This window comes from Copadichromis virginalis, linkage group LG1, assembly GCF_057382275.1.
Source record: "Copadichromis virginalis isolate Kocher_CV1m ecotype Utaka linkage group LG1, C_Virginalis_male_GT1.1, whole genome shotgun sequence".
NCBI lineage: Eukaryota > Metazoa > Chordata > Actinopteri > Cichliformes > Cichlidae > Copadichromis > Copadichromis virginalis.
The window spans coordinates 38,412,229-38,430,530 of record NC_140618.1 but is presented as its reverse complement, the minus strand read 5'-3'; the positions used below and the strand labels follow the sequence as shown (position 1 = coordinate 38,430,530).

The window sequence follows — 18,302 nt, the reverse complement described above, 5'->3', positions numbered from 1 at the left end:
CCTTGAAGAAAAGGTGTGTTTTTAAAAGTGATTTAAAAATCTCAAGTGTAAGGGTCAGCCTAATATGGACAACTTATACCATAATTCGGGGGCCACAACAGCAAAAGCTCGGTCCCCCCAGTGTTTCAGTCTCCATGTGGGGACAGCTAAGAGCGACTGGTCAGTTAATCTGAGAGAAGTATGTGCTCATGCATGTCCCTGTCTGCAGGCGAGCAGCATTCTCGACCATTTGTAAGCGGGATAGTGAGGCCTGATCAATACCAACAATAATCAAGGCGAGTGGTCACAAATGCATGTAAAACTCTCTCAAAAAGTCAGAAAAAGAGATGAAAGGTTTGACTGACTCAGCTGAAAAAAAGCTGTTTCTCACCACTAGGTGCTTGGTTGTAGGTAGAGAGAAGAAAAAAAAGCAACATACACAGTGCAATGGTGTTCTTTATGCTGGGTGCATGCAATAAACCCTTCACAGACTTGTATTCAGAATGTGATTACTGACTCAGCATACCTGCCAATCAAAGCAGCCATCGCTATCATTATACTGCTAACTTAAAAGTAGCCATCTAAATGAACCAAAGTACAAAAAAAAAAAAGAAAAAAAAAAGAACTGTTTACCATAAATTCATTTCATTTGCATGCCCAGTAAATATTATATATATTTTGCAATCAAATCCTGAATATATAGAATGATTGTCTGAATACATGAATATATGGAATGAAACTTGAATACATAGAATGAACTTCTGAATATATAAAATGAAACTAGAAAATATGGAATGAAACTTGAATGCATAAAATGAAACTTGAATGCATAGAATGAAACTTGAATGCATAGAATGAAACTTGAATGCATAGAATGAAACTAGAATATATGCAATGAAACTTGAATACATATAATGAAACTAGAATATATGCAATGAAACTTGAATACAAAGAATGAAACTTGAATATATGGAATGAAACATGAATAAAATGAAACTTGAATATATGGGATGAAACTTGAATATATGGGATGATCTTCTGAATATATGGGATGATCTTCTGAATATATGGAATGACACTTGACGTCACGGGGGTACTTGTGCCATCTAGTGCTTTCCTTGTTTGTAGCTGCAAGGAGTGCCAGTATGAGCCAGTCCACACGGAATCTTGCGGTTCAAATTCTAAGTAATGAGGAGCTAATTAACACCCTGGCAAATGCATGTTCTGGCCAACCTAATATTAGTACTAGTATACCGCATCGTACTACTGATGAAGAAATTTATTCACTGTTTTATCGTGGAAGACCAAATGCAGTGAACCTCACTGGTCAGATAGCACCTGGTTATCCAGCTAACCTTATGGAGAACACGCCTTCCACATTACAGGAGTCCCCCACAACGGGTCCCATCTACAATCTTAGACCTTTTACTCGAAAGGGCCCAAGGCAGAAGAGGTAAGAACAGAACTAAATGCATTGAAATTACTAGTGGAAGGTTAGTAATTGCCCATAGGTTTCATTTGCTCAACGAAGCTAAGTAAACAAAAATATTACAAAAAACAAAACAAAAAAACTGTTCAATAGACTGACAGCATGTCGATGTGGAGACTAAACTGTGCACAACAGTTAATTTGTTTAATTGTGGAAACATGCGATTTCACACCCCGTAAGCTTAATCTGCAAACATTTTGTAAAAGCAAAGCACATCATTCAGTTGTTACAATACATTTTTTGGCAATATATAATTTAATGAAACTTTTTTTAAAGCAACAAAATGTATAATTTAAGAGATTTTTTTTATGTGGTTAAGTTGTTAAGTTTCTTCACCCACCCATCCCACTATCTTCCATCATGTATCCATCAATTAATCCATCCATTCTCTTCCACTTAGCCAATTCAGGATTCCAACAGCCTATACTAGGTACCATGAGGCTAGAGGGTGTTTATTAATGCAAATTGGACATGTGTACAGCATGGTGTTTTTGTTTTTTTTTTTTAAATTAAATGTACTTCATTGATCAGAGAAGTGTGAGTATATTACATGCAGAAATGTTTACTTTGCCTTTATCCTCTATTAGGTTTCCAGCACAGCTAAGCAGGTCACATTCTGTGGCTCAGTCTTTCACCAAAGAAGCGATTCTCTTGCCAGACCATCTTACTGCACATGTGCCAAGGCGTAACAAAAACGCTTGGCTTTTTGAAAATGGACATATAAAATATGCACTGGAGTTTAGCTGTGACTGGGACTCAAAGTAATGCAGCCAATAAGGACTGCCTTCCAGCCAGTTGTGGAAGGATGCAGGTAAGCTTTAGATCCTTTTTCATAAAAAGATTTGTTTTTGTTACTTAGATTATTAAAGGTCAACTTTGGGTATTTCCAAAAATGATCTGGAAGCACTGATCAGATGACTGGATTGATATCTTTTAGAGTTAACAAAAATGAAACCTTTTAATGTACTGTATTGTATTGTAGTCTGTTAGCCTTAACAAAACTTTCATATACACTGTTTTCTTCTTCCCTAGGCTACAGATTTTGCTGGCATGCCACACCAAACTAGTTGAGCCATCACTCACTTCCAAACAGACTTTGAATGGAGACCTTCAAAGGTTAAACTACTGTTCTTTGTGTTGTCACAGTTGAAATTTTTAAAGAAGTTACCTCAGCCATTCCCATTGTTAACACACAGTCCATGTCTGTTGATGATGAGGTCATCTGGTGTGTTGCTACCCAAGATGTTTGTACTGTTGAATCTTCCATCTCTGCTGACACCCTCAAAATGTCCACCAATCCTTCTGTCATTGCTACTGATGAGGATAAGCCTTACTCCAGTGGAACATCTGCCAGACAGCACACCTGGCTTATCAGTGGGTTCTTCTGCCAGTGTTACTGGTGACACACGTGTCTTCTCTAGTAACACCTCCAGTGTGTCCAAAGGACCAACCCAGCCTACAGGTATGTGTTTTGTACATGTTTGTATCTTTTAATCTTTTGAGCTATATTGTGCAAAAGTCATGAGCCACCCCTCCTTTCTTTGTATTTTGCTGGGAAAAAAAGGAAATAAGTGCATTGATTTACTGCAGTCTACAAAATGATGTCTACAAACAGACATGGAAGCACAGTACATTAGGGTAGAACAAAACTTGTAGAATTTTAATGAGCTTAAAATTCAAAATGTGATATGAGCTACTTTAGGCTTCAACACAGCTTGAACTCTCTTAAGCAAGCTTTCCTGATGGTGATGTCTTCTTTTTATTGAATTTCTTTAAGCATGGTTCAGGAAAAGTTTTCCAGGCTTTTTGTTCTGTTCTCTGTCAAGATGATCCCACAAAACTTTAATAATGCTGAGGCCAATAAATAATTTACAAAACATTCTGGCTTTGCAGTACATATCTTGGCCTGTTTGAGGAAGAATACCTGTCAGATGACCCCGACCTCCAAGAAGCCATTTCAACGTCTTTAGACTCAAGTGCAAGTGAAAGGTCAGTACAACAAAAACTTTTACTTGTCATGTTGAAAGGTCAACATATTAACCATTATTTGATATTTGTTGCAGAAAAGGAGTCACCGGCTGTCTAGTTTTGAATTAGTTTGAATAAGCAAACTACAACCTGCAATTTCTGTTGTCCTTTGAAGATTACCAAGGCTATCAAATTAATTATATTTTATTTGCTATATGTTTTGGTTTATGTTCACTTTTTTTGAATGGAGGTTGGTTGTCAGTGTTGGATCTTGTTTTTTTCATGTTCTACTTGTATTTATACTATTTATAAATACTAGTGTATTTATGACAAGATAAAAATTTAAACTTATCTTTTTTCCATTATCACAAATATTCTTGATTTGTATCTCTTTTATGATAAATATCAATTACAGTCTTAAGGATGGTACATCATTATTCTGTTGGTGGGTTATTGCCATTGAGACTAGCATATTTCTTTACTGTGTGTGTGTGTGTGTGTGTGTGTGTGTGTGTGTGTGTGTGTCAGTGACGTCCAGAGCTTAGAGAGAATCTTGGAGCAGATTGTTACTTATTGAGTAAATAATGACAGCACTACACACTTCAACATCATAAGGCGAAATGTGTGGGATGGAGCATCCAGAGCCACGGGCACATGGGCAGATCCAATTTTTCACCAGAGAAAAAAATATTTGTGAAGTTTACTGCTGACTATGGAATATCTGAGGGTGCTGTTGACAGTGGAGGACCTACTCGGGAGTTCTTCGACTTTGCCTCCGTGAAGTCAAGGACAAGCTTGGCATCTTTGAAGGTCCACCCAATGCTAAAGTTCTTACGTGCAACTCTAAAGGTGCTTATGATTTAATTAATTGTTGCCATTTGATTTATTTTACATCAATACATTATACATCAATTGGTTTGTGATTACATGTACGAGTTTAGTATCTCATACAGTTAACTAAACACATTTTTTTGGCAATGATAGAATTTTTGTACTACCATCTCTGCTTTGATTGAAAGGTTTGAAACAGTACTGCATATTTAGAAATTCTGGCCATTTTTATACATGCTCTCTCATTTTCAAATGTGATGTCAGTTTGACTTCAGTGTATTAACTAGAGATGGACCGATCCGATATTACGTATCGGTATCGGTCTGATACTGACCTAAATTACTGGATCGGAAAAATAAAAAATGTAATCCGATCCATTAAATATCACGAAAGCACCTCACAAAACTTGCAACACGCCGTAACTCACCTCAGAACGTTAGCACGTCGGAGCAGTATGCATCATGTGATAGAGCGGCTGTGGCATGCGGGACCTGTGGTCTGGATAGCATGTGGAGCTTCGCTAGCAACCCGGCATTTCATCTCCGACAAAGTTATCCCGAGAGAAGTAAAGCAAGTGTGTAAGTCCATCTCTGAATGTTTGTAAAGCATTCCTGCGTTAAGCTTAACAAGCGACTGCCTCTTCTTGCTGCTACTTCAATCATGAAACTGCTTAATGATCAGCTGATCGGCTTTTCTGTCGCGACTCTGTCTCTCTTCTTTGTTTTTGGCCCACTTTGCACCAGAAAGAGGAAACCGGCGGCTGAACAACAGCAACACGTTTAAGCTTGATAAGCTGTTGTTAGAATTTATTTAATCTTACTTTCTACACCAGGATCCTTTTCTACGCAACTGACGGCTGGTAACTGTGCAGGGGCGGATCTAGCAAAGTTTAGCCAGGGGGGCCGATAGGGCATTAACAGGGAAAAGGGGCACAAAGACATACTTTTCTTTCTTATTCTCATTTAAAATCAGAATCAGAATACTTTATTCATCCCGAGGGAAATTAGGGTTACAGCAGGCAGCACGCTAATGGTGCATGCGCACTTACAAAGGAACCTTCTGACCAACTTTACACAAACATCACATTGGGCAGACATGTCAGAAGGTAGGCTGATAGGAAAAAAACAACGAAAATACACTACATGAGGTAAGAGGAGGAGAAAAAAAACTCCACTCAGACTTAGCTCCTAGTGGGAGAACAGTTTGATAACAGAAAAAAAAACAAAAAACAAAACACCTCAGCACAAAAGCACATGACTATCAATGCACCATAGAAACACAAGACAAGCAACAATTGAATGTCTAGCTTTTAATAAATAATTATCTGAATCTTACACCCAAGTTTTAATCTGATGTAAAATGTATAGAAGTCCATTACTGTATATAGTAACTGTTAAGTCTGATATACCCTAGTAAGCTATAGTACATTTTCCTTTGGGAAGGTACCATCTGTGCAGTCTGCAATTTTGTTGAAGAAAGATGTTGAATCTATTTAATATTTCTTGAAAAATAATTGATTTATGTCCTTTTTTTTTTCACACTGCATCAAATTAAGGTTGATTACGTCGATTAAGCATCATGAGGTGGAGCGTGAGGGGTGGTTCCCCATTTTTTATTTATTTTTGTTGTTCCTGGGAGTTGGAACCCTATTAGTTAGGTTGCTTAATATTTAAGCTAAGTACTCTTTAAAATACCAGAATAGGGAGGATGGTGTAGGTTTAAGTTTATTAGATTGATCAGTATTGCTGAACTATGAAATATTTGTTTTTTGCATACAGGTATAACAGAATAGCTTTAGTGTAGTTGTTGTTTTAAACTTGAGTATGAACTTATACAAAATGCAGCAAGATATTTAAAAAAACAGTTTTGTTGATTAAAAAACACTATGGGACGGAGAGATTTCGCAGGTCTTTCCTCCCCACTGCTGTCAGACTCCATAATAAAGACTTTAACTGATCAAGCACACACATCCATACATATGCAATAATACTAAGTGCAATAATCCTTTCTGTCATCGTTGTATTTTTACTCAGTTGTATATAGTATTTGTATTTGTATTCTATTTTTATCTTATTGTATATTTATTTTATTTTATTCTACTGTATATAGTATTTTATTTTATTCTGTACAGTTGTGTACTGTATTTATTCTTATTGTATTCTAATTCTTGCCTCATAACTTTTGCACTGTCCACTTCCTGCTGTGACAAAACAAATTTCCCACGTGTGGGACTAATAAAGGTTATCTTATCTTATCTTATCTTATCTTATATCGGATTCATATCGGTATCGGCAGATATCCAAATTTATGATATCGGTATCGGACATAAAAAAGTGGTATCGTGCTATCTCTAGTATTAACAAGATAAATAAATAACAGGATAAATAGGAGGATAACTAAATAAATAAATTATTACCAATCCTGTGTACTGAGTACAAATAATAGGCTATTTCTGCATCCATGTACGCTAAATATTTTGTGGTCTCCACTAAATTCTTTTTTGACATTATGGTTTCACTGCAGCTTATGGGGATAGGTTAATTGGATAATCCAAATTGCCACTAGGTGTGAATTTGCGAGTGAATGTGAGTGCGAATGGTTGTCTGTCCCTGTGTGTTGGCCCTGCGACAGACTGGCGACCTGTCCAGGGTGTACCCCGCCTCTCGCCCTATGACAGCTGGGATAGGCTCAAGCGCCCCCCCGCGACCCTGAAAAAAGGATAAGCGGAAGTGAATGGATGAATGGATGGATGGTTTCACTGTATAGACTATATGTTTTAACATATGGCATCGAACCTGAACATTTAACAGTGTTTCCTGAAAACCCTCTCCTGTCTGATCATTTCCTGATAACATTTACTTTTACAATAATTGATTACACAGCGGTGAAGAGTAGACTTTATCAAAGTAGATGTCTTTCTGAAAGCACTGTAACTAAGTTTAAGAATATAATCCACCCACTGTTATCATCTCCAATGCCCTGTACCAACACAGAGCAAAGCAGCTATCTGAACGCTACCCCAACAGAGGTCGATTATCTTGTTAATAATTTCACCTCCTCACTACGTACGACTCTGGATACTGTAGCTCCTGTGAAAACTAAGGCCTCAAATCAGAAGTACCTGACTCCGTGGTATAATTCTGAAACACGTACCCTAAAGCAGATGACTCGTAATCTGGAGAGGAAATGGCGTGTCACAAATCTAGAGGATCATCATTCAGCCTGGAGAAATAGTTTGCTGCTTTATAAGAAAGCCCTCCGCAAAGCCAGAACATCTTACTATTCATCACTGATTGAAGAAAATAAGAACAACCCCAGGTTTCTCTTCAGCACTGTAGCCAGGCTGACAAAAAGTCAGAGCTCTTTTGAGCCAACCATCCCTTTAACGTTAACTAGTAATGACTTCATGAACTTCTTCACAAATAAAATTTTTATCATTAGAGAAAAAATTACCAATAATCATCCCACAGATGTAATATTATCTACAGCTACTCTTAGTACCATTGATATTAAGTTAGACTCTTTTTCTCCAATTGATCTTTCTGAGTTAACTTCAATAATTACTTCCTCCAAACCATCAACGTGTCTTTTAGACCCCATTCCTACAAAACTGCTCAAAGAAGTCCTGCCATTAATTAATTCTTCGATCTTAAATATGATCAACCTATCTCTAATAATCGGCTATGTACCACAGGCCTTCAAGCTGGCTGTAGTTAAACCTTTACTCAAAAAGCCATCTCTAGACCCAGGAGTCTTAGCTAATTATAGGCCAATCTCCAACCTTCCTTTCATATCAAAAATCCTTGAAAGAGTAGTTGTCAAACAGCTAACAGATCATCTGCAGAGGAATGGTTTATTTGAAGAGTTTCAGTCAGGTTTCAGAGCTCAGCACAGCACAGAAACAGCTTTAGTGAAGGTTACAAATGATCTTCTTATGGCCTCTGACAGTGGACTCATCTCTGTGCTTGTCCTGCTAGACCTCAGTGCAGCGTTCGATACTGTTGATCATAATATCCTATTAGAGCGATTAGAACATGCTGTAGGTATTACAGGTACTGCGCTGCAGTGGTTTGTATCATATCTATCTAATAGACTCCAATTCGTGCATGTAAATGGAGAGTCCTCTTCACACACTGAGGTTAATTATGGAGTTCCACAGGGTTCAGTGCTAGGACCAATTCTGTTTACATTATACATGCTTCCCTTAGGCAGTATCATTAGAAGACATAGCATACATTTTCACTGCTATGCAGATGACACCCAGCTCTATCTGTCCATGAAGCCAGATAACACACACCAATTAGTTAAACTGCAGGAATGTCTTAAAGACATAAAGACCTGGATGGCCGCTAACTTTCTGCTTCTTAATTCAGATAAAACTGAGGTTATTGTACTTGGCCCTGAAAATCTTAGAAATATGGTATCTAATCAGATTCTTACTCTGGATGGCATTACCTTGGCCTCCAGTAACGCGGTGAGGAACCTTGGAGTCATTTTTGACCAGGACATGTCCTTCAACGCACATATTAAACAAATATGTAAGACTGCTTTCTTCCATTTGCGCAACATCTCTAAAATTAGAAATATCCTGTCTCAGAGTGACGCTGAAAAACTAGTTCATGCATTTATTACTTCCAGGCTGGACTACTGTAATTCATTATTATCAGGATGTCCAAAAAACTCGCTGAAAAGCCTTCAGCTAATCCAAAATGCTGCAGCAAGAGTCCTGACAGGGACTAGAAAGAGAGAGCATATTTCTCCTGTTTTGGCTTCCCTTCATTGGCTTCCTGTTAAATCCAGAATTGAATTCAAAATCCTGCTCCTCACATACAAGGTCTTAAATAATCAGGCCCCATCTTATCTTAATGACCTTGTAGTACCATATCACCCTATTAGAGCGCTCCGCTCTCGCTCTGCAGGCCTACTTGTTGTTCCTAGAGTATTTAAAAGTAGAATGGGAGGGAGAGCCTTCAGTTTTCAGGCCCCTCTTCTGTGGAACCAGCTTCCAGTTTGGATTCGGGAGACAGACACTATCTCTACTTTTAAGATTAGGCTTAAAACTTTCCTTTTTTCTAAAGCATATAGTTAGGGCTGGACCAGGTGACCCTGAATCCTCCCTTTGTTATGCTGCAATAGATGTAGGCTGCTGGGGGATTCCCATGATGCATTGAGTTTTTCCTTTCCAGTCACCTTTCTCACTCACTATGTATTAATAGACCTCTCTGCATTGAATCATATCTGTTATTAACCTCTGTCTCTCTTCCACAGCATGTCTTTATCCTGTCTTCCTTCTCTCACCCCAACCGGTCGCCGCAGATGGCCGCCCCTCCCTGAGCCTGGTTCTGCCGGAGGTTTCTTCCTGTTAAAAGGGAGTTTTTCCTTCCCACTGTCGCCAAAGTGCTTGCTCATAGGGGGTCATATGATTGTTGGGTTTTTCTCTGTATCTATGAAGCGCCTTGAGGCGACTTTTGTTGTGATTTGGCGCTATATAAATAAAATTGAATTGAATTGAATTGAATTGAATTAGCTTCAGGTGTGCCTTTCAAATTAAAGCTTAATTTTAAAAATATACATGTTTCACTTTTGCTTTAATCTTTTGGTAATTTAATGTATTTGTACACCAGTAGTCTTAGTCAGAATCTCATTTTCATCTTGTATTTTTCTATCTTATAGTTGAAAATGATGTCTCTTTGGAAGCGTTGAGGGAGATTAAAAATGCTCCAAAAGCTCCAACAGCACAAACATAGCACAGAGGTCCAGTTTAGCTGAAGCTACAACCACTTGTGTCACCTGTCAGTCAGAGAGGCCACAAAGAGGCTTCTGGAGGAGGTAAAACAGCTACGCCTCCAAAATGCCGAGAAGGACAGACGGATCATGGATCTCGAGCGGCGGGTGGATGAGCTGGAGCAGTACACCCGTACGAACGACGTGGTCATCAGCCGTATTAAAATCGAGCGCGCGGTGGCCGGGAACATCGGGGAGCCCAGCGACGAGGAGACCCGCTCGGTGGAGCAACAGGTGGCGTCCTTCCTCCAAAGCAAGGGAATAGAGATGGACCTGGAGCACATAGAAGCATGTCACTCACTGCCCAGGAGGAGTGACAGACCGCCGGCCGTCGTAATGAGATTTGTCAATCGGAAGAACAAGGTCGCACTGCTGAAACGAGGACGCAAACGAAAGGCACGAACGTTTTCATTAATGAGCATCTGACACGAAAAAACGCAGACATCGCGAGAAAGGCAAGGCAACTGAAGAAGAACGGTAAAATACAACATACATGGGTAACAAACTGTAAGATTTTCATTAAGCTAAACGGGACACCAGAAGAGGCAAAAGTACTGATAGTGAGGAACATGGAGGATCTGGACAAGTATAACTGACACCAATGTATCAATTACACCAGGAAATGACATGGACACGTTGAAATTAATTCTTCAACAGAAAGTAATTGATCTAGATTGTGAATATAAGGAGCATAATATAATAGATCCAGAAATAGATTCTGAAAGTAACTTTCTCTCTATTTTTGTTAAAAATTGTAATTATTTCACTCAGGAACAATATGAAAAAGAAATTAACAGCAGAAGTATGTACTCTAATTTTGATTTCATTAAGGACTATTTGCAACAATTTTTTCGCCCCTTTAGTGTTATAGCCATCACTGAAACTTGGTTCAATGTCGATAAAGAAATTGATTTATGTTTGAATGGATATGATTTAAAATACATGAATAGATTAAATAAGGCGGGCGGTGGGGTTGCTATATATGTTCATAACTCTATAAAATATAATGTTGTAACAACTATGTCTATGGCTATTGATGGAATTTTGGAATGTTTGACTATTGAGATTATGAATGAAAAAAAAAAAAAAAAGAGAAATGTTATAATAAGTTGCATATATCGGACACCCAGTTCAAGTATTGACACTTTTAATGAATGGATAGAAAAAAACGTTCGCTTCGGTGAACCAAAAAATTACTATTTATCTGTGGTGATTTTAATATTGATTTGCTAAATCCAACAAGGTAAAAGCCATTGATGACTTTACTGACACGATGTACAGCTTATCACTATATCCAACAATAACAAAGCCAAGCAGAATAACATCCCATAGCGCCACTATTATTGACAATATTTTTACTAATGTCATGGATTTCCAAATTAATAGTGGCCTGCTTGTCTGTGATATAACTGACCACTTACCAGTTTTTACTTTGTGTGACTGTGATTTAAAAAAAAAAAAAATATATAGATACCAAGATCATGATAGCAAAGCAAACAATAAATGAAGAAGCAATTCATGCCTTCAATTTCGATTTAGCACAACAAGATTGGAGTTCGGTGTGTGAAGAGTCAGATGAGGACAAGGCTTATGATAATTTTCTAGATATTTTTACTATGTGGTACAATAAACATTGTCCTGTAAACGAACACATGACAAAGAAAAGATAAAAAGTCCTTGGCTCACAAAAGGAATTATTAATGCTTGCAAAAAGAAAAACAATCTGTATAAACAGTTTATCAAAGTAAAAACAAAAGTGGAACAAAGATATAAAGCATATAGAAATAAATTGACTGCTATTATAAGAACGAGCAAACAACTTTATTATAGAAGATTATATGGAAATAAAAATATAAAAGGAACTTGGCATGTGTTAAACAACTTAATTAAACAAGGATCTTCTGGAACATCATATCCTGAATATTTTACTGATGCAAATGGTGAAAATCACAACATGAGTAATATTGTCGATGGGTTCAATAAATTCTTCATAAATGTTGGCCCTGAACTAGCAGCGGACATCCCGTGTCATAAAAATGAAAATATCAGTAATATAAAATCAAATCCCTTTTCACTGTTCCTCTCAGCTACAAATGAGCAAGAACTAATAAATATCACATTAAAATGTAAAAGTAAGTCTTCAATGGATTATCAAAACATAAATATGTCTGTAGTTAAACAGGTTATTCTGAATATTGCTAGTCCCTTAACATATATCTGTAATTTATCATTTCAGTCCCGTTGTTTTCAAAAAGTATCATGGTCCCCGTGCCCCGCTGGTCAATCCTCTATTGGGCAATATGTTTGTGGTTTGTTTGCTCTCTCTCTCACTCTCTCTCTCGCCACGGCGATGCTCACTGCGGGCTCCCGCTGCTGGCCCACACACCTGCTCATCACCACACCGGCCGCTGATCCCAGCTGATTACTGCACTACTTAGATGGCGAGTCTGCACTAGTCTTCGCTGGATCGTTGAGCTATCAGTGTCAGTTAGACTTGTGTTTCTGCTAACCTGTACTTTGAGAATTTCTTATAATTATCCTGCTAACCCGACGTTTTGTGTGTAGATCGTTTTTGGAACCCGATGCGGAGAGGAGTGATTGAGGGGGAACGTTTTTGTACAGAAAGTGTGGAACACCCTTCTCCCAACCCTGTTTCCCACGGACCCTGGCGACCCGGACCCATTTCCCCTGCACGTTGTATATAGCCACTTGGTGTATGTGTTCACTGTAAATAAACGCACTGTCCTTCGCTTAAAGGAAAACCCTGGCCTGCGCCTCTTTCGGAAACCTTATCAAAAAAAAAAAAAACAAAAAAAAAAAAAAAAAAAAAGCGAAAGTAATACCACTATATAAAAGTAATGACAAACACAGTTTTACCAATTATAGGCCTATTTCTCTACTGCCTCAATTCTCAAAAATTCTAGAAAAACTTTTTAATTCCATCCATCCATCCATTCGCTTATCCTTTTCAGGGTCGCGGGGGGCGCTGGAGCCTATCCCAGCTGTCATAGGGCGAGAGGCGGGGTACACCCTGGACAGGTCGCCAGTCTGTCGCAGGGCCAACACACAGGGACAGACAACCAGTCGCACTCACATTCATTCGCACATTCACACCTAGTGACAATTTGGATTATCCAATTAACCTATCCCCACAAGCTGCATGTCTTTGGACGGTGGGAGGAAGCCGGAGTACCCGGAGGGAACCCACACAAACACGGGGAGAACATGCAAACTCCACACAGAAAGACCCCGGCCTGATGTTGGAATTGAACTCAGGACCTTCTTGCTGTGCGGCAACAGTGCTAACCACCGTGCCACTTTTTAATTCAAGATTAGAAAAATTCCTTGAAAAACATCAGATAATAAATGTTGGTCATTATGGTTTCAGAACGCAAAGAACCACTTCAATAGCGATAATTGTAGAAGAAATTACTGATACACTGGATAAAAATAAATCTCTTGCTATCCATCTATCTATCTATATATGGCCCTCCATATGTGTATATGTGTGTTTGTTACTTGTAGTTATTACTGCCTGTTACCTGTGGTAATGCAATTTATAATTTATATATTCTGTATTCAGTAGGGGTGCAACGATACACAAAATTCTCGGTTCGGTTCGATACTTTGGTATCACGGTTCGATATTTTTTCGATACAAAATAAAATGTTCATGCATTTTTAATTTGTCATTTATTAAAATATTAAATATATATTTTAACTCAAAAGTACAGTTTTTAAATTTAACCCTAACCCTTGTGCGTGTTTTTTATTTTGACAGCGAATGCGCACCTGCGGACTACTTATGTGCAGCCCTGGTTATTTAGCTCATCATATTGCAGCCACAGAAATTCTTTTGTCCATGAAACCATAAAGCTGCACTTTCTTTTTGCCTTATAGTCTGATTTGTCATAACGTTTCCGTTTTGTGGTAAGCTTTTCTTTGGCTGTCACTTCTTCACCCCGACCTGTCTTATTTGGCTCAGCAGAACTGAAATGCTTTTACACACTCACTCACATAAGCTCAGCGATTCTCTGCGCGATCAACCTCTCACATGTTTAAGCTTGCTGCGGGAGATTTCACTTGTCATGTTTGCATAGTAAGCTAACGATTAATAAGACGATGTCAGAGGAATTGGTGCACAAATTATCACTCACAGATCAGTGCTGTCGCTCTCTATACACAGTTCGCACGATTGCAAAGTGAAAGCAAAAAAACAAGCGCAAATTCAAACGCGACTTCAATATGTCACATATTGACAGTGGCTCACCGATGCCAATGACATAATTACCCAGCTACATTTCTGAAAGAATGCAAAAGCATTGACATATATTTTTCCTACAATAGCCCGACGGGCAGGGAAGAGATAGATTTTGGTAGCCCGACTGAAAAAAAAAATCGCTAGCTCCGGGACGTCGGGCTAGCGATATTGCAAGCCCTGTATCTGATTGAGGAATCACTCATCTTTGGAAAAGAGAGTTTATTACAGAGAAATGGCTCTTTCCAAAATAAAAGCTATACTATCCGCTTCTTCTGGGCTATATTCTCAGCAGCATAAGGAGAATCATGTGCTAACAGCTGTCTAAATGACTCGGCTAAAGTTAGTAGAATGCTTGCTTTTTTTTGTCTGCTTCCACTTGTCTTTGCACTAGGATGATGTCGGCGTAAATGTGCAGTCATATTCGTTGTGTTCCCACTAGTGCTTTCAGGTTAATCTCGTTGAAATGACCTTAACGCCACAACACGGCAAATCTCCGTTAACGAGCTACCGCCGAAAGCCCTGTGCATGGGGCTAGACGGCCAACACGTTAACGAGCTAACTGCGCTAACACACTAGTTCACACCAATGTAATTGAGCATTGCATGGCACATCCAACATACTGTTTTACTTTAGTCCATGACTCGCTTAACTTCAGGGTCATACGTCACATGAAAACCAAAATAATTCCAAACGCCAGATCTGAATGAGGTTCAATTTGCCTGTTGCAAGTAGAGCTTAACTTCTGTCTCGCTAGCTTGCCCTGCGCTCTTCCTTCTGACTATGCTGTCTGTGTTGAGCGCTCAGTGGATCTGCGCTCGACTGTGCAGCCTAGGCGGAGTAGTCGAACACAGATTCACTGAGCGCTCAACACAGACAGCATCGTCAGAAGGAAAATTGATAAAATAAATTACAAATGTTGTATTGTTCGATACATATGCGTACCGAACCGAAAGCACTGTATCGAACGGTTCAATATCGATACGAATATCGTTGCACCCCTAGTATTCAGTTATGAAGGCTCTAATTGTTGTTTGCGAGCTGCCGTTTTGATGTGTCATGTTTCGGCTGTGTGGCAGGCAGGAGAGGACCCAAACGCAAACTCACGGGGACAGAACTTGAACTCAAAAGCACAGCTTTAATTGCTGGAAAAAGGCCACAAAAACAAAATGACCATCAAAAGCACAGGAGCACAGGGAACAGTTCACAACTCCTCAGGGGGCCGCCAGGTCCAGAAATCCATAGTTCACTTGATCAGGGGGCCGGCCCGGAGGCTGACGGCACAGGAGTTCATGGTCAAACAGTTCCGGGGGCCAACCGTGTGGACGGCAACGGTGTAGAAACAGTTCAGGGGGCCGACCTCAACGGCGGTGACGTCCAGCCGGTGGCCCGGAAAGTGGCCAGCGATCCCGAGGTGCCAAGGCCAGACCAGGCGTGGCAGAAGCAGTGGCCGAGGTCGGACCAGACGAGGATGAAGACTCGGATGAAGCTGGACCAGGCGACGCTGATGAAGCCGAAGCTGGACCAGGCGACTGCGTGGGCGGAGACACGGAGGCCGCAGCTGGCATGGATGAGGCTGCTGGTGGAGCAGCTGGTGGCTGAACGGGCCCCTCGGACCCTCCAGCGGAGACATGAGGCCGGACGGGCCCCTCGGGCCCTCCAACTGACGTGGCATGAGGCCGGACGGGCCCCTCGGGCCCTCCAGTTGACGTGGCATGAGGCTGGTGCGGTTCTCCTGAACCCCCAGCTGACGTGGCATGAGGCTGGACGGGCTCCTCGGGCCCTCCAGCTGGAACAGGCGGTGGCGTGAGAGCCGCAGAGTGCTGAGCAGACTGTTGAGCGGTTGGTTGTGCAGATGATTGGGCTAAAGAAAGGGGTATGGGTGACAAAACTGAAGCCTGACCTGGAGACAAAACTGAAGCCTAACCACATGGCTGAGTTAATAACTGAGCAACAGACTGAGCTATGGAAAAAATGAGAGGTTGTAGTGATTGTGGTAGTTGTTGTTGACCTAACTCCGAGCCTATAGAACACAAGGACAGGGGCTGGATAGGCTCGCCTGAGCCTTCAGCAGACACAGGAATGGGTGCAGGCACCCGCCGGACACGAGCCGCTCCCACCCGAGGAGTAGGTACGGGTGCGGAGGTAGGCTGTGTCCTGGCTGGCCTCACCCTGGGAGCCGCGACAGGTGATGGAGAGCGGAGTTCAGGAGTGGTCACACGAGTAGGTGGGTTTGCAAAGGCAGTTTCAGAATAAGCTGACTGGTGAGCAGCACAGTCCAGGGGTGAAGCCACACCCAAAACAGTCACTTGAGGTGCAAGTTGAACTTGGTCTGACTCTAAAACATGGTGAGTGTGTTTGAACATGGCTGGCTGTGGAACACAAAATTCAACTTGATCCATTAGCTCAGTGGCATCAAGTCCAAGTCTTTTAGCCAGTTTAACTAAGGTAGGAGGCACTCTGTTACTATTTACACCTCCCAGCTGAGGCACAGAAAAAAATAACTGCCTGAGATACTGGAAGAGCGTCACGTAGAGTCTCGGACACAGGATTGGAATCATGAAGGTTCGGAGGAGCTGGTTGAAAAACTAAAGTGTTCATAGGAGCAGCATGACTAACCGTGGATGAAATGGCAGAAGGTTTGGAGTCAGAATGTGGCAAACAGTCACTTTTACTCACAAAAATGGTCTGCTCAGCTGCTGTGGAGCGATGGCGGCGTGAATGCCGCTTTCTCCTGGAAGAGGGAGGAGACGAGTCGGCCCGCAAATCCTCAAGCGAACTCAAAAGCACAGCTTTAATTGCTGGAAAAATAGAACACAGGCAATACAAAACTAAACTGGGAAAGCTAATCATAAAGCATACCAGGAGACACGGGGAGAATCACACACAGCATGAGGGAGACTACGACACTGACAAAGAGAAACACAGGGCTTAAATACACAGAGGGATAATGAGGGAATGAGACACAGAAGGAGAGCACAGCTGGGAGATATCAGGCTGGACGAGACAAGGGAAGCAAAACTAGAAACACTCACATGAGACATGGACCTTCAAAGTAAAACAGGAAACACACTGACTGACTTCTAAACATGCAAACTTAACAGCAACTGGGGAGACAGAACATAGGAACCTGAAATATGGTACAAAAACGTCACAGTGGACATAACATGGAACACAGGGAAGCCATATGACAAAGCCAAAGAACTAAACCTATGATAACCATAACAGACCTAGGGAAACAAGAAACAGTACAACAAAGGACTCAAAACATAAACCATAATATAAAAACACAAGATCTCTTCAAAATAAAATAGGAAACATAATGAGACGCAGACATGACAACCAGAACTTGACAACGTAAGACACAGACATGAAACACATGAAGAGCAGGGGAGACTTAACATGGGTTGGAAACACAAGGGGGAACTAATACCGTATTTTCACGACCATAAGACGCACTGTACTAAAAGGCGCAGTCTCAGTTATGTGTGCCATTACTGTATTTAACACACACATAAGGCGCACTGGATCATAGGGCGCATACAAGTACCGTATGCGTATTTAAAAATAAAGCGGGAGCAAACCTGAGTTCGGTACCTTACTCACATTTTTATTACCAGTAATCGTCATCATCAACAACACACAAGCATACAAGTGTGCATATTTAAAAATAAAGCAGGAGCAAAACAAAGTTTGGTACTCACATTTTTATCATCAATCAAACCCATCGAAGTCCTCATCCTCTGTGTCTGAATTGAACAGCTGCGCTAAATCTCCATCAAACATTCCAGGTTCACTTTCTTCACTGTCAGAGTCACTTTCCGTGCCGTGCGGCTCCTCGGAAATGATGCCGGCTTTTGCGAAAGCTCGAACAACAGTGCCAGCAGACATGTTAGCCCAAGCATCTACAATCCATTGGCAAATTGTGGCGTAACTCGCCCGGCGCTGCCTTCCACTCTTGGTGAAACTGGTCTCCATCGGTCATCCATCGCTC

At 40.6% G+C, this 18,302-nt stretch overlaps 1 pseudogene; it reads left to right on the top strand.

Moving 5' to 3' along the window:
• The first annotated feature begins 1,124 nt into the window (after nucleotides 1–1,124).
• On the top strand, nucleotides 1,125–10,477 carry LOC146719225 (uncharacterized; annotated as a pseudogene).
• Nucleotides 10,478–18,302: the final 7,825 nt, after the last annotated feature.